The sequence below is a fragment of the Oryctolagus cuniculus genome, chromosome 4, assembly GCF_051225735.1.
Source record: "Oryctolagus cuniculus isolate XC-2025 breed Fujian yellow rabbit chromosome 4, ASM5122573v1, whole genome shotgun sequence".
NCBI lineage: Eukaryota > Metazoa > Chordata > Mammalia > Lagomorpha > Leporidae > Oryctolagus > Oryctolagus cuniculus.
The window spans coordinates 63344315-63365447 of NC_142870.1; the positions used below are offsets into that span (position 1 = coordinate 63344315).

Consider the following 21133-nt stretch of genomic DNA (forward strand, 5'->3'; position numbering starts at 1 on the left):
CGGAAGAGGCTGCAGGCTGGAGGCCCGGCTCTGCCCGCGCTGCTTTGCTTGTCTGCTGTTAGCAGGCAAGCGGCTTCGTGGATCCGGTGGTTACTGGAGGAGCTGGTGGTAAATTAGAGAGGAGGAAGACGCTCAGTGTTGACTGCGGCGAGCACACTGACACTTCTTGAAATCTTCTCAAAATTGACAATTTTCCTAGTTGTAAAGATAGGTGATATTACAGGGTTCACTTTGCCTTGGGAACTTCTCAGCGCGAAGCTTTCCTTTTAAAAACCGTTCTCCTCAGGCAACGCTGTATTTACTGGTTTATTAGAAGGCCCCGCCATGACTCCAGGGCTAGGAAAGTGGTGGGGAGGAAAGCAGGATGACCACAAATGAGGCACTGAGGAGGATTCCTGCCTCCAAACAGGAATACTAAACTCACATCCTGCGGCTTAATTCGTCTCAGGCCCATTCCATGTGAAACTTGTCGGGTACCTTGTTAAATCCAACAAAATAAAGATGGTCTTGGGAGGACTTTCCCTGCGCTGTAGCTCTGTGTGGCTAAAGATTGGGTGTTACTGCTACAGTCTGCAGCTGTTGACCTAGAAAAGGCAAGAAAGGGAACATAACTGCCCAGAGTTGCGGCCCAGCTTTGCAGTTCTCAGAAGGCTTGTGTGTCAAGCAAGTTTCCTAACAGCTACATAAGGAGTGAGGTAAGTGGAGGATGTCTGGCTGGTTTCCTGGCAGAAGAGAACCTAAGGCAAGAGTTTGAACATGTGCTTGTTTATAAGGGGTCTCTGATCTCTTATACCTGCCACTAAATAATATAGATGTAGAAGAATTTTTTTTGGAATAACAAACTTGAAGTATACCTGTAATATCTTTGTGGTTTGTCTAGAAAAATGAGAACGGTGCATTTTTCATTTGGACCGGTCTACAGCTAACTCATTTCTGATACTAACAAAGGTATCAAAGTGAAAAGACAGAAAGCCAAAGACCGTTTTCTGTTCATCAAAGAAAACACATAAAGTTACTGATTGATGTAGCAAATAACCTAAAGGGATAGCCCACGAATTACTTTTTAAATAAATGACATTGTTTGCCTGCTAGAAGTCATTAGCCAGCTGCTTTTAATAAAGATGAATGGGAAAATTGGGTTTGATTCTGCTCTCCGCTTAATTGTTCCTTTTCCTAGCCTTCAGAAAGCAGTGATTCTCCTTCATACACCACATGTGTGGGTTGGGATTATTGTGATACCTCTGCATAACTTTCAAAGTATGAAAGATGTGTTGCTTTTTAGAAAAGAAAAAAGAGGAAAGCTCAAATATATGTTTGGGGGTATTTGGTTAATGGACAAGCTACCTGTGGCTTTTAAATGAAGCTCAAAAAGCTCCCTACATTTACAGATGAATTGGTTACACCCAGGGAGATGTTCAAGCAGAAGGTGCTGCCTGCCTACCGCCTTCTGACATCTCCAGGAAGTGACATAACACAGAGTAAGAAGTGGTCAGGCTTCACTCTTTGGATGACAAGTAACCCTCCAACAACATATGTGTTATAACTTGGGGAGAAATAAAATGCCCCAGAACTTAACTCTTTCTTTCCCAGATGAAATACCAACACAGTTTGGCACAGAAGCAGTATAAAGAATGTCCCCTACCCTCTATGAAGAAGAAAATGTGACTAAAATATAAAGTGTTCCCAGTGACTCTGGCACAAAGAAAATGAAAGAAAAGCTGCCTGTTCAACATTGCATGTTTCCCAAAGGGAAACATGAGAAAGAGTGCTGAAATGTCAGTATTTTTTATAAGGCCCAGGGATTATTTTTAAAGATTTATTTATTTACTTGACAGGCAGAGCAACAGAGAGAGAGAGCTTCCATCTTCTGGTTCAGTCCTCCAAATGGCTGCAACAGCCAGATCTGATCTAGGCTGAAGCCAGGAGTCAGGCACTCCACCTGGGTCTCCCACATGGGTGTCAGGGTCACAAGTACTTGTGCCATCACTTTCCAAGTACATTAGCAGGAAGCTGGATCAGAAGCAGAGCAGCCAGGACTCCAATATGGAATGCTGGCATTGCAAGGGGTGGCTTAACTCGCTATGTCACTACTCAGGCCTCTCCAAGGATCATTCTTGCTGATTCCTTGTTTGCCTGTAATAGTTGGTAACATATCCATAGACAGGACTTTTTATTTTTTCATGGAAATAGTTTCTTTCATGTGTGGAAGAATGCACAATCAAATCCTGTTTTGTGCCAGGCACTTGGAAGCTTTGGACTACATTTGGATGTTTTTAGTTTTTTTTGCAGGACTAACTCATGCATTCACTATGGAGTTAGATCTGAAAGACATGTGTTCATACATCTTATGAAGAATCTTTAAAAGTTTATCCCTGGCTCTACTGTATTGAGTACTATTATCGTGACTTTTATTTCTTGAAAACTCTCAGTGAAATGATTGAGGTACTGTTTTGAGACCCTTAAGGTTTTTCTGCAGATAGATCAATCTCTGAGAACTAAGCAGAATGTCAGTCAAAGCTGATCTAAGCTAAATGGATATTCTTGAAAAGTGCTTAGCAAACTGGAGGTGAAAAGGAGGCAGGTTGAAGACGCAGGAGGGCTTTCCAGCTGCATCTCCCAGTATAAAAGCAAATCTTCCAAGAAGACTAGACATTTAGATATGGCTTGTTCCACCAAAGCTCTCGTTAAGGCTTGATATTGAAGGAAGCAGTGTTGGGGGAGCAGGGTCTAGTGGTTGGTGTTTGGGTCTGGGATGAAATTCATGAATGGAGTAATGCTTTTCTCATAGGAATGGACTGGCTATCGTGAGAGTTGGCCCATTTTTCTCTTTTACACACACCCACTTCTCTTTCTCTTTCTGCCATGAGGAAGCCGCTTTTCATCACAAGCTGAGCAGATGCCAGTGCCATGATCAAAATAAACCTCTTTTCGTTATAAATTACCCAGTCTGACATATTATAGCAACAGAAAATGGACTATGGCAGCTGGTCTGGGTTATAAGTGGCTTACTTCCACTGATTTGGGATGTTAAAATCTGGGGAAACCTTTAATTAAATTAAACTTCCTCAAAACTATAAGGGAGAAAAAGCTTTTCTTCTACCCTCCTGGATTCTGTGGCTGTGCCTGAGAATTAACACTGATATAAGGTGGTTTAACATACGAAAAGCTCAGAAATTTTATCTGGTATTTTTTCATGTACCCAGGAGCCTTCATAGAAAAAATGAGGATCCAAAGAAGTTGTTAGGGACAAGAGCTTATTTACATTTTTTTTCCCTAATGGAAATAAGCTTGTAGGAAAATGACAAGGCAAAGGGAAGGAGACTTAAGCTGGGGTGATAAATTGTGGAAAAGTGACTAGGAAATATATATGAGGGAAACTAAAGGAAGATAAGCTTTATTTTAATAATTTGTGTATATAGACCTGTTTCAGTATTAACTTCCAGGGTCCAGTGATAAGAACATTATTCTCTTTCTGCTACAGAAGAGAGTATCTCTCTCATTGGAAATTTTATGACCTGCTTTTTAGGTAGAAAAGAGGAAGTCAAAGAACTCTGCCTGTACATAGGGTCTCTTATGTATCTTTAGCATGAAATAATCGATTTTCTACAGTTGCATAGTTTGGGGTGGTTTGTTCTAAACCCCTTCAACCTAATGAAACATTCCTGCCAAAAATCTCGAAAAAAAAAAAAGTCACATTTACATGTGAAACATTAGAAATTATACCTTTAAGAGCAAAATGAAAACATTTACTCTTCAAAATTATACCAGAGATCAGAGCCAGTGCTCTGGGAGTAAGTATTGAAGAAGAATAAGCTATTTCAAAAGATTTGGTTAAATAAAAAGAGAAAATTTACAGACAAGCTATTAAGATAGCTTGACAAGTTTGCTTGTATGAGATCCAGTTAAAGAAAAGTTGCTGGAGACAGAAATACAAACCAAAAGTAACAGACTATATATACTCAAAGCACCCAGGAATAAATCTATTATTATCTTTATGAAGAAATTATTAAACTGCGTTGAAAGTTGTGAAAATAATTAAAATAGGGATACTATGTTCATGAATGAGAAAAATCATTATTTTTGCACAACCTGCAAATTCAGTATAATTTCAAGTAAAATCCAAGAGGGCTAATCCAGAAACTCTAAGAGTAAATTTTAGAATATAAGGAAGAAATCAGGATATCAGATAGAAAGGCTGCTAAAACAAATTTTAACTTAATGGCAGTTGTTTGGAATAGTGATTAAGACACCGCTTTTGGTACAGGTGTCCTACATTGGAGGACCTGGGTATAAGTCCTGGACTCTATTCTATGTTCCAGTTTCTTGCTGATGTGCACTCTGAGAGGCAGCAGGTAGGTGATGGTTCAAATTCCTATCACCCTTGTGGGAGGCCTGGATTGGATTCAAGTCTCCTGGTTTCTGCGTGGCCCGGCACTGGCACTGGCCACTGTGGGCATTTGAGGAGTGAACCAACAGATGACAGCTCTCTGTATGTCTCTCCATTCCTGTCTCACTGTCTCTCTCAGCTTATCAAAAAAAAAAATAAGTACAGCTTAATAATATTAGCAGAAACAGATTAGCGTTTTATGGAAACAGCATATGACAGAGTTGGTGTTACCAATTAGTAAAGAAGGATGAATTACTCACAAAATGCTGTCAAAGCTGTGGGCTATCCATATGGAAATAAAATTGCATCTCTGATTCTCGTCATATAAATTCCAGATGGATTGAAGACATACATGTTAAATATTTGTAATATGTTTAGAAGAAAACAAAAAATCTTTAACCTCAGTATAGGGGAGGATTTTTTTTTTCTTTTTTAAGATTTATTTATTTCTTTGAAAGTCAGAAGTCAGAGTTACACAGAGAGAGGAGAGGCAGAGAGGTTTTTCCATCTGCTGGTTCACTCCCCAGTTGGCGCCAACTGCCGAAGCTGCGATCTGAAGCCAGGAGCCAGGAGCTTCTTCCAGGTCTCCCATGCAGGTGCAGGGGCCCAAGGTCTTGGGCCATCTTCCACTGCCTTCCCAGGCCATAGCAGAGAGCTGGATTGGAAGTGGAGTGGCCAGGACTTGAAGCGGCACCCATATATGATGCCAGCACTGCAGGCAACGGCTTTTACACACTACACCACAGTGCCAGCCCAGGGAAGGATACCTTAAAGAAAGAAAATGCAAATATTAGAAGAGAAGCTCATCAAAATATGAGAAAGCAGGTACAAAATAATGAAGAAGGAATATATTTGTGACCCATATAATGTCAATGGATTCATCCTCGTGGTAAAAAAATAGATCATGGAAAGCCTCTGTGCCAGCCCAGGAGATTTTAGGAAAGTTCTCTTAGGTCAGGGTTTCTCTGCTTGGACATTATTGACATTTTAGAGACTTTTTTGTTGAGGGTGAGCTTTCTGCACACTGTAGACCATTTAACTACATTTCTCCTCAACCCACAAGATGCCAGTAGCCCCCACCTTGATTATGAGAATTAAAATGTTTCCAGACATTGCTAAGTAGTTCCTTGTGGGGGGCACAAAATCACCCCTGGTTAAGACTCACTACTAAAAATGTATGGATTTGTAGTTGTTAAACCATTTATAAGCACGAGATGTGTAAAGTAAATGGGTGATATGTATATTGGGGAACATAGGGAATTAGAAAACTCATGTACCTTCCAAGGGAGGGAAATTTTTTCATGCAAGATTGTAGAAAAATTTTTCCATGTCTTCTGATCTTGTGCGGGTCTGGACCTTGATTGTGAGCCTCCTGAAGGTGATCTTTCTGCACAGAGGACATTTCAGAGGACAGAGGACATTTGAACTGTAACACATTGAATGTGTTACAGTTCAAAATTGAGAAGCCATGTTCCTAAATTTTTAGTTTTGTATTCAAACCTTATTTATATAAATGCAAAAACTTTGTTACAGTCAAGCTTAAGGAGGATTTTATAAGTTAAATTCCTAAAGGGTCATAAAATCACTATACTTATCTTAATACTGTTGGGCACATACTGGATACATCTAAATCTAAAGTTAACAATTGATCATAATATAGGACTAAGAACCAAAGGGATCACATAAACAAGAATAGTGTCTGCAAATACTAGCTGATAGAATAAAAAAGGGAGAGAACGATCCAACATGGGAAGTGAGATACACAGCAGACCCATAGAATGGCAGATGTCCTAAACAGCACTCTGGCCTCAGAATCAGCCCTTAAGGCATGCGGATCCAGCTGAAAAGCCCATGAGAGTATTTCAGGCATGGAAAGCCAAGACACTCTGGGGAAAAAAAAAAAAAAAAAACACCTAAATGAAAGATCTCTGTGAGTGAGATCCCAGTGGAAAAAATGGGTCATCAAAGAAGGAGGTACCTTTCTCTGAAGGGAGGAGAGAACTTCCACTTTGCCCATGGCCTTGTCTAAATAGGATCAGAGTCGGTGAACTCAGGGGGCTTCCATAGCCTTGGCAGCTCATGACAAGAGCCTAGGGTGATTACTGAGGCCATAAACAAGAGTGTCAATTTGTTAAGTCAACAACAGGAGTCACTGTGCACTTACTCCTCATGTAGGATCTTTGTCCTTAGTGTGCTCTACATTGAGATTTAATGCTATAACTAGTACTCAAACAGTTTTTCACTTTATGTTTCTGTGTGGGAGCAAACTGTTGAAATCTTTACTCAATGTATTCTAAACTGATCTTCTGTATGTAAAGAGAATTGAAAATGAATCTTGATGTGAATGGAAGGGGAGAGGGAGTGGGAAAGGGGAGGGTTGCGGGTGGGAGGGACGTTATGGGGGGGAAGCCATTGTAATCCATAAGCTGTACTTTGGAAATTTATATTCATTAAATAAAAGTTTAAAAAAATGAAAAATAAATCTAAAGTTAAAAAGAAGAGGAGGGGAATAAGTTCTATAAAGTATTCTAAAAACTGTTTGTAAACAAAGATTTCAATGTAAAGCCAAAGGAGTAAACTGTGCATTGTAAACTGTCACAAGTCAGCCTGTTTCTCTAATAGGCCCAAATTCCAGCCATTAGCACTTAAATATCAACTATATACACATTCTTCTTCTTCTTTTTAAATATTATTACCTCAGCTCTTTTTCTCACATGGAAGAAGAATTTCCAAGTGGACAAGCAGTGATTTTTTTTTAAGATTTTATTTATTTATTTTTGAAAGGCAGAGTTACAGAGAAGCTGAGGCAGAGAGAGATAGAGAGAGAGAGGTAGAGAGAGAGGTCTTTCATCCACTGGTTCACTCTCCAGATGGCCACTATGGCCAGAGCAGGGCTGATCTGAAGCCAGGAGCTTCTTCTGGGTCTCCCATGCACGTACAGGGGCCCAAGGACTTGGGCCATCTTCTACTGCTTTCCCAGGCCATAACAGAGAGCTGGATCAGAAATGGAGCAGCCAGGACTTGAACTGGCACCTATATGTACACATTGTTCTTTACCATATATATACTACTTCAGGTTTCACGTTTATCATTACTGTACTTAGTATCCCAGCTTTCAAAGATTAAAATATATTCAACCTGGGAAATAATTATGATCGAAACCTGAGACTAAATTTTCCTGTACAACATACCAAGATATTTCTGGGTCAGATGTAGAAGAAATTCTTGGTTAAAACACAAATGGGACACACCAAATCCTAACCTGCCATAACTAACTCTCTTACTTAGTAATGGAAGCATTTCCCTGGTTTCATTTTGTTCTCTAGTCATTCCCCACTAATAAACATCTTCTGACCCTACTAAGATTATAGTCAGCACATCAGCCAGTTTTGGCCCTGAAGGTAGATGAATGCCATCCAATTACACTGTATGTAGTTCAAGGATTTGCTTGGCTCCTTCATCATATATTCTTGGGTGAGAAGCAAAAGCATGTGTGTGAACTGACTTGAGTTTACTGCCCCTGTGGTCATGATGTGAATGATAAGGTTTCAAGCAGGTGTTTGTATTGGGAGGAGTGGGGTGGGGAGGTAATGGTCAAATTTGTGAGTGTTCTTGGCAGTAACATAGAGAAGGGGCAAAATGAATGTGAAAAATTGATTCAGAATTCAATTTGATTAGTTGGGTGAAACATGGTCCTAAATGGGATGGGTAACAGAATGGTTAAAAAAGAACATGATTGTAGGAAGTGGATTCAATGGAACTTAATTATTAGCACCATAAGATGTTCTCCCATGGATGAATGGCATCACAAAGTTGCCCTATTTTGGTACAATAAAGCTAGCCTTAAATACCCTTGTTTCAATTAAAGCTGTGAGCTGCCCTAGAAATTTATGGATGAGGTGAAGCCTATTCTGGGCTGTGAACACTGAGAAGCTGATAGCACAGCATCTGGGAATGTATTCAATGAAGCTGGATAAAGGGACCTGCAGGGTCAGAGTTGTGGGACAGCAGGTTACGCTGCCTTCAGAGTGCTGGTTGAGTCCTGGCTGCTCTGCTTTTAATCCAGATCCCTGCTAATGTGCCTGAGAAAGCGGAGGAAGATGGCCCGAGTTCTTGGGGCCCTACCATCCATGTGGGAGACACAGATTGAGTTTCAGGCACCTAGCTTTGGCCTAGACTGGCCCCAGCCATTGCAGCCATTCAGGGAGTAAACCCACGGTTGAAACACTCTCTCTGTGTCTCCCTCTGCCTCTACCACTGTGCCTTTCAGACAGATAGATAGACCTTAAAAAAGGAACTGCAGCCTTCACTATACTTATTGACATTAAAATGCAACTCTTCTGAAATTATTTGTTTGGAACATGTACTGCAGCAGAGAAGCTCAGATTAAAAAAAGAAGTAAGGCTGCTAAGTAAGGTATACATGTTTAGCTGTCAGATGGGAGAAATAGCATATAAGTAACTGCAGATTTTGAAAATGTTCAGCCTAGTTTCCTGACAAGAGTTCTATTTCACCATATGTGTTATAATACTTAAGGTTGATACATATTGGGTTCTAACAAGAAGGATTGATCTGACCTGTCAGAATTTTGAAGGTTAAATAAAAATTGGTTTATTTTTCAAAGGGTAGATTAAAAAGATTCAATTTACTTTACAGTTGAGTCAAGCATTTTTCCCCTAAGGAAATATTACATTGAAGTTGGAGAGCAGAGTTAACAATAAAAGTCACAGGAGAAAGCTCTCTTAATGGGGTTCCCTAGAGCTTAATAAAAGCCAAATTTGCTAGATGCCACCTCCTGTGGAATTATCACAACTTCCCAGTGCTATTCTGCTTTTCAATGCACAGTTTGCCAGACACTCTGACAGCCTGTTTCATCAGTGGTTATTGGCTTGTTGTCTTAAGGTTTTTGAACTTATTGCCCAAACTATTTCGTGGTAATAAAATATTAAATCCAAATGCCTTATTTTTTTATGCCTGGTATGGAGATGAATTACTACTCCATACTTCTGCATCTTACTTCATGAACAGAAAAAGGAATTTATTCTGCCTTTACCTGTAGTTAAATTTTGACAGTTTTTTTCCTCTAAAGGTGTGAATATGAAAGTCCGAATGAATAGATCCATAGATTGGTGTTTTGCTTTTGGATAGGAATAGGGTATTTTTTAAATTTTTTTGCACAACAAACATTTGAGTACATATTATATTTAGGTATTAAGCCTGGACATGGTGGCAAAAAGATCCAAGACCCTGGTGTCTGTGCACAAGTATCTTATGCTGTAATATGATGACAAGTATATCTGTCAATTACAACATAGTATGATAGAGAAGTAGAATGAATCTTGAAATAAGGCCGGTGCAAAACTGTTTGTTGTTCTTCCTCTATACCTCTATAGCCTATGTGATTTTTTTTTTTTTTTTTTCTTTTTTTTTGGCAGGCAGAGTTAGAAAGAGAGAGATGGAGAGAAAGGTCTTCCTTTTCCATTGGTTCACTCTCCAAATAGCCGCTACGGCCAACGCGCTGTGGCCAGCATGCTGCGCGGATCCAAAGCCAGGAACCAGGTGCTTCCTCCTGGTCTCCCTTGCGGGTGCAGGGCCCAAGCCCGTGGGCCTTCCTCCACTGCCTTTACGGGCCACAGCAGAGAGCTGGACTGGAAGAGGAACAACCAGGACAGAACCTGGTGCCCCAACCGGGACTAGAACCCGAGGTGCCGGGGCCGCAGGCAGAGGATTAGCCAAGTGAGCCGCGGCATCAGCTAACGTATGTGATGTTTTCACTCTCTGTGATCCCATTTTTCTCTGAGGCTCTGAGGAGTCAAAGGAATTAGGCAGGGGGAATTAGTAGAAGCAACAGATTTTGAGGTAGTTCTCTTATCTGGAGAGCTAATCTTCCTAGCCAAGATGATGGTGCCTTTCTTTTGTGTCTGATGTGAGGGCTGATGTCCTATAGGTTTGTGCTTAGGTGTGCAGAGGCATAAACTGACAAGTGCCTAGGAACGCGAGCAAGAAGTCTTCCTAATATAGTCAGATGTTTTCAGAATCTGGAAGCAACATGTACCTGTGGCCCATCAGCTGAGAATTTAAATTGGAATGTGTTCGAGTGCATTTCAAAATATCCTTGCATCAAGAGCAAAAACTAAAAACTGGTTTTATGACTAATAACATAGTTTTCAGTCAGTTTTTGTTAGCCCAGTATATATTAAACAAACAAAAAACACTGCTACATACTTTAGAGCAATAGTCATAAGCTCCACATGAGACTTTTCTTTTTTCAATCTGGTTCCCTACGGTAGAGTAACTTTCTGAGGAGGAGTCAGCAATTAATTCTACATAGATTCTGTGGTTGTCTAACCCCCCAGGGAGAAGGGGGGGGGCTTCCCCATAGTTCACCCATGGGCAGAGATTAATCATTTCTCCATGCCAGAGAGTTGTGAAAAAATGGCTAAGTATCTACTGGCCCATCCTTTCTCTATTAATGTAAAATTTTATACTAATTTGATCCATTTCTGCAATTCAAACTTCTAAAATACCTTACTAGGTTTCTGCTAATTCTTATCCCTATAAAATTGGTTTTGCTTTTGTGGCTTTAAAATAAGATTTACTCTCTGGTAGAATAACCTACCTCTTTAATTATCAGTTTTCTTGATTATCATACATTTACTCATTCATATGAACTCTAGATTTACTTAATGTAAAAAGGTATATTCTATACTATTTATAATATTGTGTTTACTCAAGAAATGTGGCATAAACTCTTTGATTCACTTCTTAAAAAGAACCTTGAAAATTGAAAAATACACCTTTTGTATTCTTTAACTGTCAGTTTATTTTAAAACAGGAATACTTGCTATCTTCCTTATGCCTGTAAGTTAGTACTTTTGAGTCTAAAGACTTCATATTTCACTTTCTGAAGACATGGACAAAGTGCTACACTGTGAAAGATTTTAATCTCCTCAGCTACTTGGAGGAAGAATAATACGTCTGAAATAGGGTGGAGGGAGAGAGCTTTTATAAGTAGAACTGGAAATGCCTCAGAGGGTCTTGTTCTTTCAAAGGAGACACCAACTCCTTTTATCAAATACAAAGCCAAAGATCTGTTTACTTGCTTGGAATACAATGATGACTTCCTTACAGTTTTCCCTCTAGATCTGGTTCTCTTTCAGTCTTTTGTCTACATTTTTCCAAAGTAATCTTTTGAAAATGCAAATATGGTCTTGTCACTGTGCTATCCAACATATTTGCATGGCTTCAGTCTTGGAACAACAAGGATTGGTTTAGGCTTTGTGGGATCCAAAATTCATAAAATTTAGGGTGTGTGTGTATCTTCTTTAATAAAAAGAATTATAAAATTTTGCATTTAATATCAGCAACAGGGCTTTCGAAGGGATCATGTAATGCTGAGTGAAATAAGCCAGTCCCAAAGGGACAAATATCATATGTTCTTCCTGATCTGTGACAACTGAGCACCTAAAAGGAAAATTTTAAAAGTGAAACAGATACTATGAGAAACAATGACTTGAGCAGCCCTTGTCATAACTGTTGAGGAACAGCTTACTATTTTATTTCTTTTAGCATTTTCTTGTTCTATTTAATACCATTGGTTGAACACTTTAATTAACACACAATTATTTTTATGTGTTTAAATTTAACTGAAAAGTGATCCCTGTTAAAATAAGAGTGGGAATAAGAAAGGGAGGAGATGTACAGTTTGGCACACGCTCACTCAGACTTACCCCAATGGTAGAGCTAGAAACATGCCATGGGATTCCAAATCCCAGTAGGGTGGCATGTACCAATGCCATCTCACTAGTCAAATGATCAGTTTAAGTTCATAATTGATCAAAAAGATAGGATTAAGTGTCAATGGGATCACATAAACAAGACCAGTGTCTGCTAATAATAACTGGTGGAATTAAAAAGGAGAGAACGATCCAACATGGGAAGCAGGATACACAGCAGACACATAGAGTGGCAGATGCCCTAAACAGTACTCTGGCCTCAGAATCAGACCTTAAGGCATTGGGATCTAGCTTAAAAGCCCATGAGAGTTTTGCAGGCATGGAAAGCCAAGATACTGTGGCAAAAAACAAAAACAAAAACAAAACCTAAATGAAAGATGCCTGTGAGTGAGATCCCAGTGGAAAGAACAGGCCATCAAAGAAGGAGGCACCTTACTCTGAAGGGAGGAGAGAATTCCACTTTGATTATGGCCATGCCATAGCCATGGCAGCTTATGACAAGAGCATTGGGTGATTATTGTTGTTATAAATAAGAGTGTCAGTTGTTAAATCAACAGCAGGAGTAACTGTGCACTTGCTCCCCATGTAGGATCTCTGTCCTTAATGCATTGTACTATGTGAATTAATGGTAAAACTAGTATTCAAACAGTACTTTAATACTTTGTGTTTCTGTGTGGGTACAAATTGTCAAAATCTTTACTTAGTATATACTAAGTTGATCTTCTGTATATAAAGATAATTAAAAATGAATCTTAATGAAGAATGGGATGCGAGAGGGAGTAGGAGATGGGATGGTTTGTGGGTGAGAGGGAGGTTATGGGGGAAAAGCCGCTATAACCCAAAAGTTGTAATTTCAAATTTATATTTATTAAATAAAAGAAAAAAAGAGGGGATCATGTAAATGAAGTACCCAGAAGCATAAATTTCAATAATGTTTTTGTGATATATCTGTCTCCGTTAAGGGATTTTTTTTTTTTTTTTTTTTGGACAGGCAGAGTGGACAGTGAGAGAGAGAGAGACAGAGAGAAATGTCCTCCTTTTTCCATTGGTTCACCCACAATGGCGGCTGCAGCCAGCGTGCTGCAGCTGGCGCACTGCGCTGATCCAAAGCCAGGAGCCAGGTACTTCTCCTGGTCTCCCATGCGGGTACAGGGCCCAAGCACTTGGGCCATCCTCCACTGCACTCCCGAGCCACAGCAGAGAGCTGGACTGGAAGAGGAGCAACTGGGACAGAATCTGGCGCCCCGACCTGGACTAGAACCTGGGGTGCCGGCACTGCAGGCGGAGGATTAGCCTATTGAGCCGTGATACCGGCAAGGGAATTGTTTTTATGGTACTCGGAAAATTAAAGTCAAAATGGCTGTAGAATAATCATAAAGAAAGGAAAGAAAGTTGTTGATTTTATTTATTCTAAGCCTTAGAGAGTCTTGAGTCATTTTACTAACTAATTTTACTAGGTAATTTTACTAACAGAGGTAAAATGTTAACACACATTATATCAGGAACTGAATACGCCAGAGGAACAATTTTTTAGAAGTTAGCAATACCTTGCAAGATTTGTGAAAAACCAGAGGAACCAGTTTGTTTCCCAACTGGACTTTTCAATGGACTTACAAAGTATGTAACCACTCTGATGTAACCTGCTTATTACTGCAAGAGAATGCAAAGCTACATGTATGCACTTCTGCTTGATGTAAAACTCCAAGCTCACATTCCCTCAGAGAAGCATGGTCTCATTCTCTGGCTGAATCCTACATTTTTCTGATTTCCAAATCTGCTCTGCATTTGAATAAAACTGTCTTTGCTTTTGAACTCATTTATGTCTTTTTTGGTTAAATTTCAACTGAGTTGAGAATACCAGATCAATAAATAATAACTAGGACAGGTTAACTGCCCAATAAGTCAGAGTTGTTTGTAGCCCAGAGATCTCTGACTAGACCTCAAGTTTTAACATGAATGCATATAACCAGGATGGTTCTTCCTAACAAGAGACCTATGTGCTGAGACTTTCTTGCAGTCACTGTGATAAGCTCATAGTCTTCAGATTAGATTGATTTAAAAAAGATTCAAGTTATATTCTTAAGTTATGTAAATAAAATTTTTTTTAATTTTTTTAATTTTTTTTACAATGGCTTCCCCCCCATAATGTCCCTCCCACCTGCAACCCTCCCCTTTCCCACTCCCTCTCCCCTTCCATTCACATCAAGATTCATTTTCGATTCTCTTTATATACAGAAGATCAGTTTAGCATACATTAAGTAAAGATTTCAACAGTTTGCTCCCACACAGAAACATAAAGTGAAAAACTGTTTGAGTACTAGTTATAACATTAAATCTCAATGTAGAGCACACTAAGGACAAAGATCCTACATGAGGAGTAAGTGCACAGTGACTCCTGTTGTTGACTTAACAAATTGACACTCTTGTTTATGGCCTCAGTAATCCCCCTAGGCTCTTGTCATGAGCTGCCAAGGCTATGGAAGCCCCGAGTTCACCGACTCTGATCACATTTAGACAAGGCCATGGGCAAAGTGGAAGTTCTCTCCTCCCTTCAGAGAAAGGTACCTCCTTCTTTGATGATCCGTTCTTTCCACTGGGATCTCACCCACGGAGGTCTTTCATTTAGGTTTTTTGTTTTTTGTTTTTTTTTTTTTTTTTTTTTTTTTTTTTCCCCAGAGTGTTTGGCTTTCCATGCCTGAAATACTCTCATGGGCCTTTCAGCCGGATCCGCATGCCTTAAGGGCTGATTCTGAGGCCAGAGTGCTGTTTAGGACATCTGCCATTCTATGGGTCTGCTGTGTATCTCACTTCCCATGTTGGATCGTTCTCTCCCTTTTTTATTCTATCAGCTAGTATTTGCAGACACTATTCTTGTTTATGTGATCCCTTTGGTTCTTAGTCCTATCATTATGATCAATTGTGAACAGAAATTGATCACTGGGACTAGTGAGATGCATTGGTACATGCCACCTTGATGGGATTGAATTGGAGTCCCCTGGTATGTTTCTAACTCGACCGTTTGAGGTAAGTCAGCTTGAGCATGTCCCGAATTGCACATCTCTTCCCTCTCTTATTCCCACTCTTATATTTAACAGCGATCACTTTTCAGTTAAGTTTCAGCACTTAAGAAGAATTGTGTATTGATTACAGTATTCAACCAAAAGTATTAAGTAGAACAAACAAACAAAAATACTAAGAGGGATAACATATTAAGTTGTTCATCAACAGTCAGGGTGAGGTTCTGATCAAGTCACCGTTTCTCATAGTGTTCATTTCACTCTAACAGGTTTCCTTTTTGGTGCTCAGTTAGTTGTCACCTATCAGGGAGAACAAGTGAAGGGACAAATAAAATTTTTTAAATTTCCTGTGATTTGAAATTGTAACCCTGCGACCTTGTAGCAAGTACTTTCCTTCATTAATCCTATACTGTCTGGTTGAATATGTGTACTTCAGAAAGTTTGTGGAAAATGGTATTGAAAGATAAATTTTTTAAGCATTTACTTTTTATTTATTTGGAAGGCAGAGTTACAGAGAGAGGGAGAGACAAAGAGAGAGAGAGATCTTCCATCTGCTGGTTTGCTTCAAAAATGTCCACAATAGCCAGATTGGGCCAGGCCAGAGCCAGGAGCCAGGAGATGCATCCAGGTCTCCCACATGGGTGCAATGTCCCCAGGACTTAGGCCATCTTATGCTGCTTTCCCAAGCATGTTAGCAGGCAGCTGGATTGAAAGTGGAGCAGCTGGGACTCAAACCAGTACCCATACAGAATGCCGGATTTACAGGCAGTGGCTTAACCTATTATACCAAAACATTGGGCCCTAAAAGATAAATTTGTATGATATAAAAAGAAATTTGAAATTCATGCATAATTTTTTTCATGATACACATTTTCCATGAACTTTTTGAAGATACCGTGTATTTTTATTTAACAATATTCCTGTCTGGCTGAACCACATTCTTAGTGATATAATGTTAGCTTATTGATTATATCTCCTACTCTTGTCTTACTCAATTCAAGTCAAGCTAACGGTATCTGTGAATGGTTTCCTCACATCACATAAGGTGTCTGTTTTCTCCCAGCTGAGACTAGAGAAAGTTTAAGGATAGTAACTGTAACACATACTGTAACACATACTGTGTCATTTTTTCCTACACTGTATAACCAGCCTCACTTTGTTTTGTAAATTGTGATCCTCCATTTTGTTTCCTCTAGAGACCCTTCTTAAAATTGAACAGTCATTTCTTATTCCTTTGATAACTTTTCTCTAAAGTGCTATATTTTTAATCTTCCAAGAAACAGAGGCCAAAATGGGATGACATATGCAAAACTGTATTAGGCTGTATGCATGAGATAGAAAAGGGAAGTTTATTCAGAGAAATACTGGCAAAGGTGGAGACTACAGTCATATCCTGGTATAGGACTAACCCCAACTAAAGAAGGAGTGTGGAGTGGAAGCACTTACTTTAAACTCCATGTGATCTACTTAAAGCTGGAAGCCTCCTGTGTTACCCTATATAAGAGCTATATCATTATACCTAGATTAAGAATACACTAGCTCCAAAATTCTATGCTTTCTTTTTCTCCAAAATTCTATGCTTTCAGAGGTGCAATATACTATCTATCTTTGTATTATCCCACCATGCCCCTCATCACTGGATCTCTAAAACTTCATTAAAGTGAGAGGCTCCTTAAATCTTTGTAAGTTGATCTCTCACCGACTACAATGTGTCATCTTCCCAAATGTACTCACCACCTCTTGCTCACATTCAATCTGCAAGGATGATCTGTTGTTCTGTGGGATGTCCTGGAGGTCCAGGTGTCTTTGAAATCTGTTATAACATAGGACAGGACTGTTAACCTAGCTCTGAGGCAACAAAACTTTGACTAGCAATTGTTGTCTGTTCATATGAATGTAGACGGTTTTTTATTCTCTTTCCTGGTTGGGATTGAATAGACTGCATTTACTGTATCAGTGGCTGCATATTGTTTATCTTAGAGCATATAATTTGCTCCACCAACCATCTATAGTGGTACAGAAGCTACAATCTAGGATACTTCTTGATTGACTTTGTGATGTTCTACAGTCATTCTCCAGGATTCTGTTTCCTTCCTTCCTTCCTTCCTTCCTTCCTTCCTTCCTTCCTTCCTCCCTCCCTCCCTCCCTTCCCTCCTTTCACAGGCAGAGTTAGTGAGAGAGAGAGACAGAAAGAGTTATAGAGACACAGAGAGAAAGGTCTTCCTTCCATTGGTTACTCCCCTAATGGCTGCCACGGCTGGCGCTGTGCCAATCCAAAGCCAGGAGCCAGGTGCCTCTTCCTGGTCTCCCATGTGGGTGCAGGACCCAAGCACTTGGGCCATCCTCCACTGCCCTCCCGGGCCACAGCAGAGAGCTGGACTGGAAGTGGAGCAACTGGGACTAGAACCCGGCACCCAACCAGGACTAGAACCTGGGGTGCCGGCGCCGCAGGAGGAGGATTAGCTTAGTGAGCCATGGCGCCGGCCCCAGGATTCTGTTTTCTAAAGAGGCCAGAGTAACACCATAAAGTGGAGATGTGAGAAGAACCACCATTCCTGCATCCTTCCAATATTTATTGTAGAAATTCATCTTGGCTCTACTCCTCCATTGGGTGCTGTATATATATTTTAACACTGTATATATATTTTTATTTATTTTCATTTTGTTTGAAAGGCAGGGATAGAGGCAGAGATAGACAAAGTGACAGATGGACAGAGACCTTTCATCTCTGCTTCACTCCTCAAATGCCTGCAATGCCAGGGTTGGAATAAGCTGAAGACAGGAGCCTGGAACTCAGTCTAGGTGGATCTCTCATGTGGGTGGCAGGGACGTACTTACTTGGGATATCATCTGCTGCCTCTTAGGGTATGCGTTAGCAGGAAGCTGAATTGGAAGCAGAGAAGCTGGGACTCAAACCCAGGTACTTCAATATGGGATGTGGTTGTCCCAAGTGGTGACTTAACTGCTGTGCTACTGCCTGCCCCTATTTATTTATTTCATTGGAAAAATACATGCATGCATGCACACACACACACATATATATCTGTATCTATATCTATATCTGTATCTGTATATCTCTATATCTGTATATCTCTATCTCTATATATACACAGAGAGAGAGAATATCTATTGGTTCACTCCCCAAATGCTTGCAAGAGTCAGGGGTGAGGCCCTGATGAAGTCAGAAGCCGGGAACTCGGTCTGGATCTCCCACCTGAGTGGCAGGCATAACCTGCAGCCTCCCAGGGAGCACATTAGCAGGAAGCTGGAATTGGGAGTGGAGCTGGGACTTGAATCCAGATGCTCCAGTGTGGAATGTGGGCAGCCCAAGTAGTGTCTTAACTGCTGTGTGAAACACCCATCCTATTATAATTTACTGTATTCAGTGAAATCTCAGAGGTTTCTATTCGAATGTTCTCACTATGATGGCTCTTACTCCACAGACTATGAACATAATGTGGGGATCACTCCACCTGCCAAATGTTGTCAATTCAAATCATGCATATGGGATGGTATTGTCATGGTACATAGTTGCCATGGTGTGGCAGAGTTCCTCCTAGGGTCCCATCTCTGCCTTTAGTCAAATAAGTCATGGATGTCAAAATTTTTTGTTGTAGTTTGGGATCTGAGCTGGTTCCTTGTGTTGGGCGACCACTCTCAGCATTCTTCTCCCTCATTCTTGTTTGCACCTGGTTGTAATGTTAAGCAGTATCCTTGTTAGTGTTTGTCTCCATATGCGCCATTCTCAACTGGCCATCTACGATTCCTTGTGGGTCAAGTTTTTTTCCCTACTCCTTCACCCTTGCTCCCAATGTGGTGATTCCAGCCTCTTGGATCTTAAGGACAAATGCAGTTTGGCATCAGACCTCTACAATTTCAAGGCACCACTATCTTCATGGCTGCTGATTAGCCCAGTTACATGACTGCTTCTGGTATCACCAGCCCTGGCCTGTGGAGGGAGCCATCTGAGTCTCTTAGTGACTCTGGTGCTCCTATTACCAGGGAGTTCCTGATGACCCTGGTGTATGATGTGCTACTCTCCCGGGGCCTTCTGAGCAACATAATATGGGGGATCACCCACATGCCTTAGCCTGTAGTTTCATATGCTGCAGCACCTTGGACATTTCTACTTTACTGAAAACTGGCCAGGCTTCTAGGAGCTATCCCCACTGGGAGTTTAATAATTCCCTGGGGTGCTGGCTAAGGTATAAAATCCTGAATCTTGAGGAAGTACCCTAAGTTAATAAATTGCTATTTATTCAGTTGTATATTCTAGCCCCCTTGATTAGGCATATGTAAAACCCATTTCCAAGAGTAATTACCTACTCTTGCTCATATACACCAGTTCATTCATGGAATTCTATAGAGACTCTTCTCTTGGTTGTTTCTCAGTTCTACTACAATTGCTAGCTTCCTGGCTTTGTACTTGTCATAACACTCTTCAGTTGTATTTTAATAGCCTGCATACTTCTGTTTCAGTCTTCCTTAGTCCCCTGTGCCTAGTACACAGGTATTTAATAGACACTGAATTAACTATTCTTTCCTTAAATCTACTTTGGGCACAGAAATAACATATAGTATGGTGTACAATCTAGGCTAATAAATTAAAAGTTCATATGTTTCAAATCATACTATGAGAACCAAGTTTTCTTTGATATCTCCTCTGAATTAAATATAGGTTGATGAAAAATAGGAGTTATCCAAAGAAATTATATAGAAATTATATTTCAGGATTCTTTTTCTGAGGTGATTGTAAATATTTCCTTTTTTTTTTTTTTTGACAGGCAGAGTGGACAGTGAGAGAGAGACAGAGAGAAAGGTCTTCCTTTTGCCGTTGGTTCACCCTCCAATGGCCGCTGCTGGCGTGCTGCGGCCGGCGCACCACGCTTATCGATGGCAGGAGCCAGGTGCTTATTCTGGTCTCCCATGGGGTACAGGGCCCAAGCACTTGGGCCATCCTCCACTGCACTCCCTGGCCACAGCAGAGAGCTGGCCTGGAAGAGGGGCAACCGGGACAGAATCCGGCGCCCGGACCGGGACTAGAACCTGGTGTGCTGGCGCCGCAAGGTGGAGGATTAGCCTAGTGAGCCGTGGTGCTGTACGGTGATTGTAAATATTTCAACTACAGTCTGACATACAATTTCAAAATAACAAAATATAAATATTCTTCCTGAAATGGCCTTTCAGATTTGGGGATCAGAGAACTGAGTTCTTAATCAAAAGCAATTAGATGGCCTTCAGTCAGTAACTGATGGCTTCATAAGGGCCTCAGTGTATTCAAAACAGTGCTTACCACTATAAGAGAATTGGGAAGAATGATAGCACTTTTTCCTGAAGGACATTCATAGCAATTCTTTAGCTTTCCACTAGTCGTATCTACTTGCAAAAATTTAATCAAAATATTAAAGAATTTTAAATAATAATATGGATTAAAGAACTTGGTTCCTAATTGCAATGACAGAAAGGCAAAGGAAAATGAATGAAGCCAAAGCAAAATGCATTCATGGACATACATCCAATTGCCCTTGAGTTTACTTAATCATCATGTGATGTACACATGAAGAGTTAGCTAATTTGTGCTATTGTTTGGAGAAATTAGAGAATAAGACTGAAGCCAGTTTTTCCAAACTAAAATGAGTTGGGAAGATAAGAAAATCCAACATTTAAAATAAATTGGCTTAGGGACTAGCTAAAACTCAGTACAAAACTATATCACAAATTAAATCCTTATTGGAAACTTAGCTTTGATCTATCAGTAAATAAAAAATTCTCATTTTCATTTTGTTCAGCAATAGATATCATTTATTTGTAATTTTTATTTTGCCTGTGACAATTTGTGTAGCTCAGTAGCTCGTGAAATTGACAGAATTGTAAAGTGAGAGCAAAGATCTGTTTTTCTGTGTGATTATTTTGCTATACGAAATATCTGAGACTGGATAATCTATATAGGACAGAGGTTTATTCATATCACAGTTCATGGTCCGGCATCTTTT

The 21133-nt window shown here is 40.1% G+C and overlaps 1 non-coding gene across 2 annotated transcripts in view; it reads left to right on the forward strand.

Annotated features, from left to right (window-relative positions):
* The first annotated feature begins 43 nt into the window (after window positions 1-43).
* Window positions 44-21133, forward strand: part of LOC103350624 (HHLA2 member of B7 family) — a 194868-nt gene continuing 173778 nt past the window's right edge. The window contains exons 1-2 of one of the 2 annotated variants that reach the window (XR_016232417.1): window positions 44-695; window positions 4265-4352. This is a non-coding gene — a transcript (HHLA2 member of B7 family). The remainder of the gene's footprint in view (window positions 696-4264; window positions 4353-21133) is intronic. The other variant, XR_011387860.2, reaches the window with a different exon arrangement.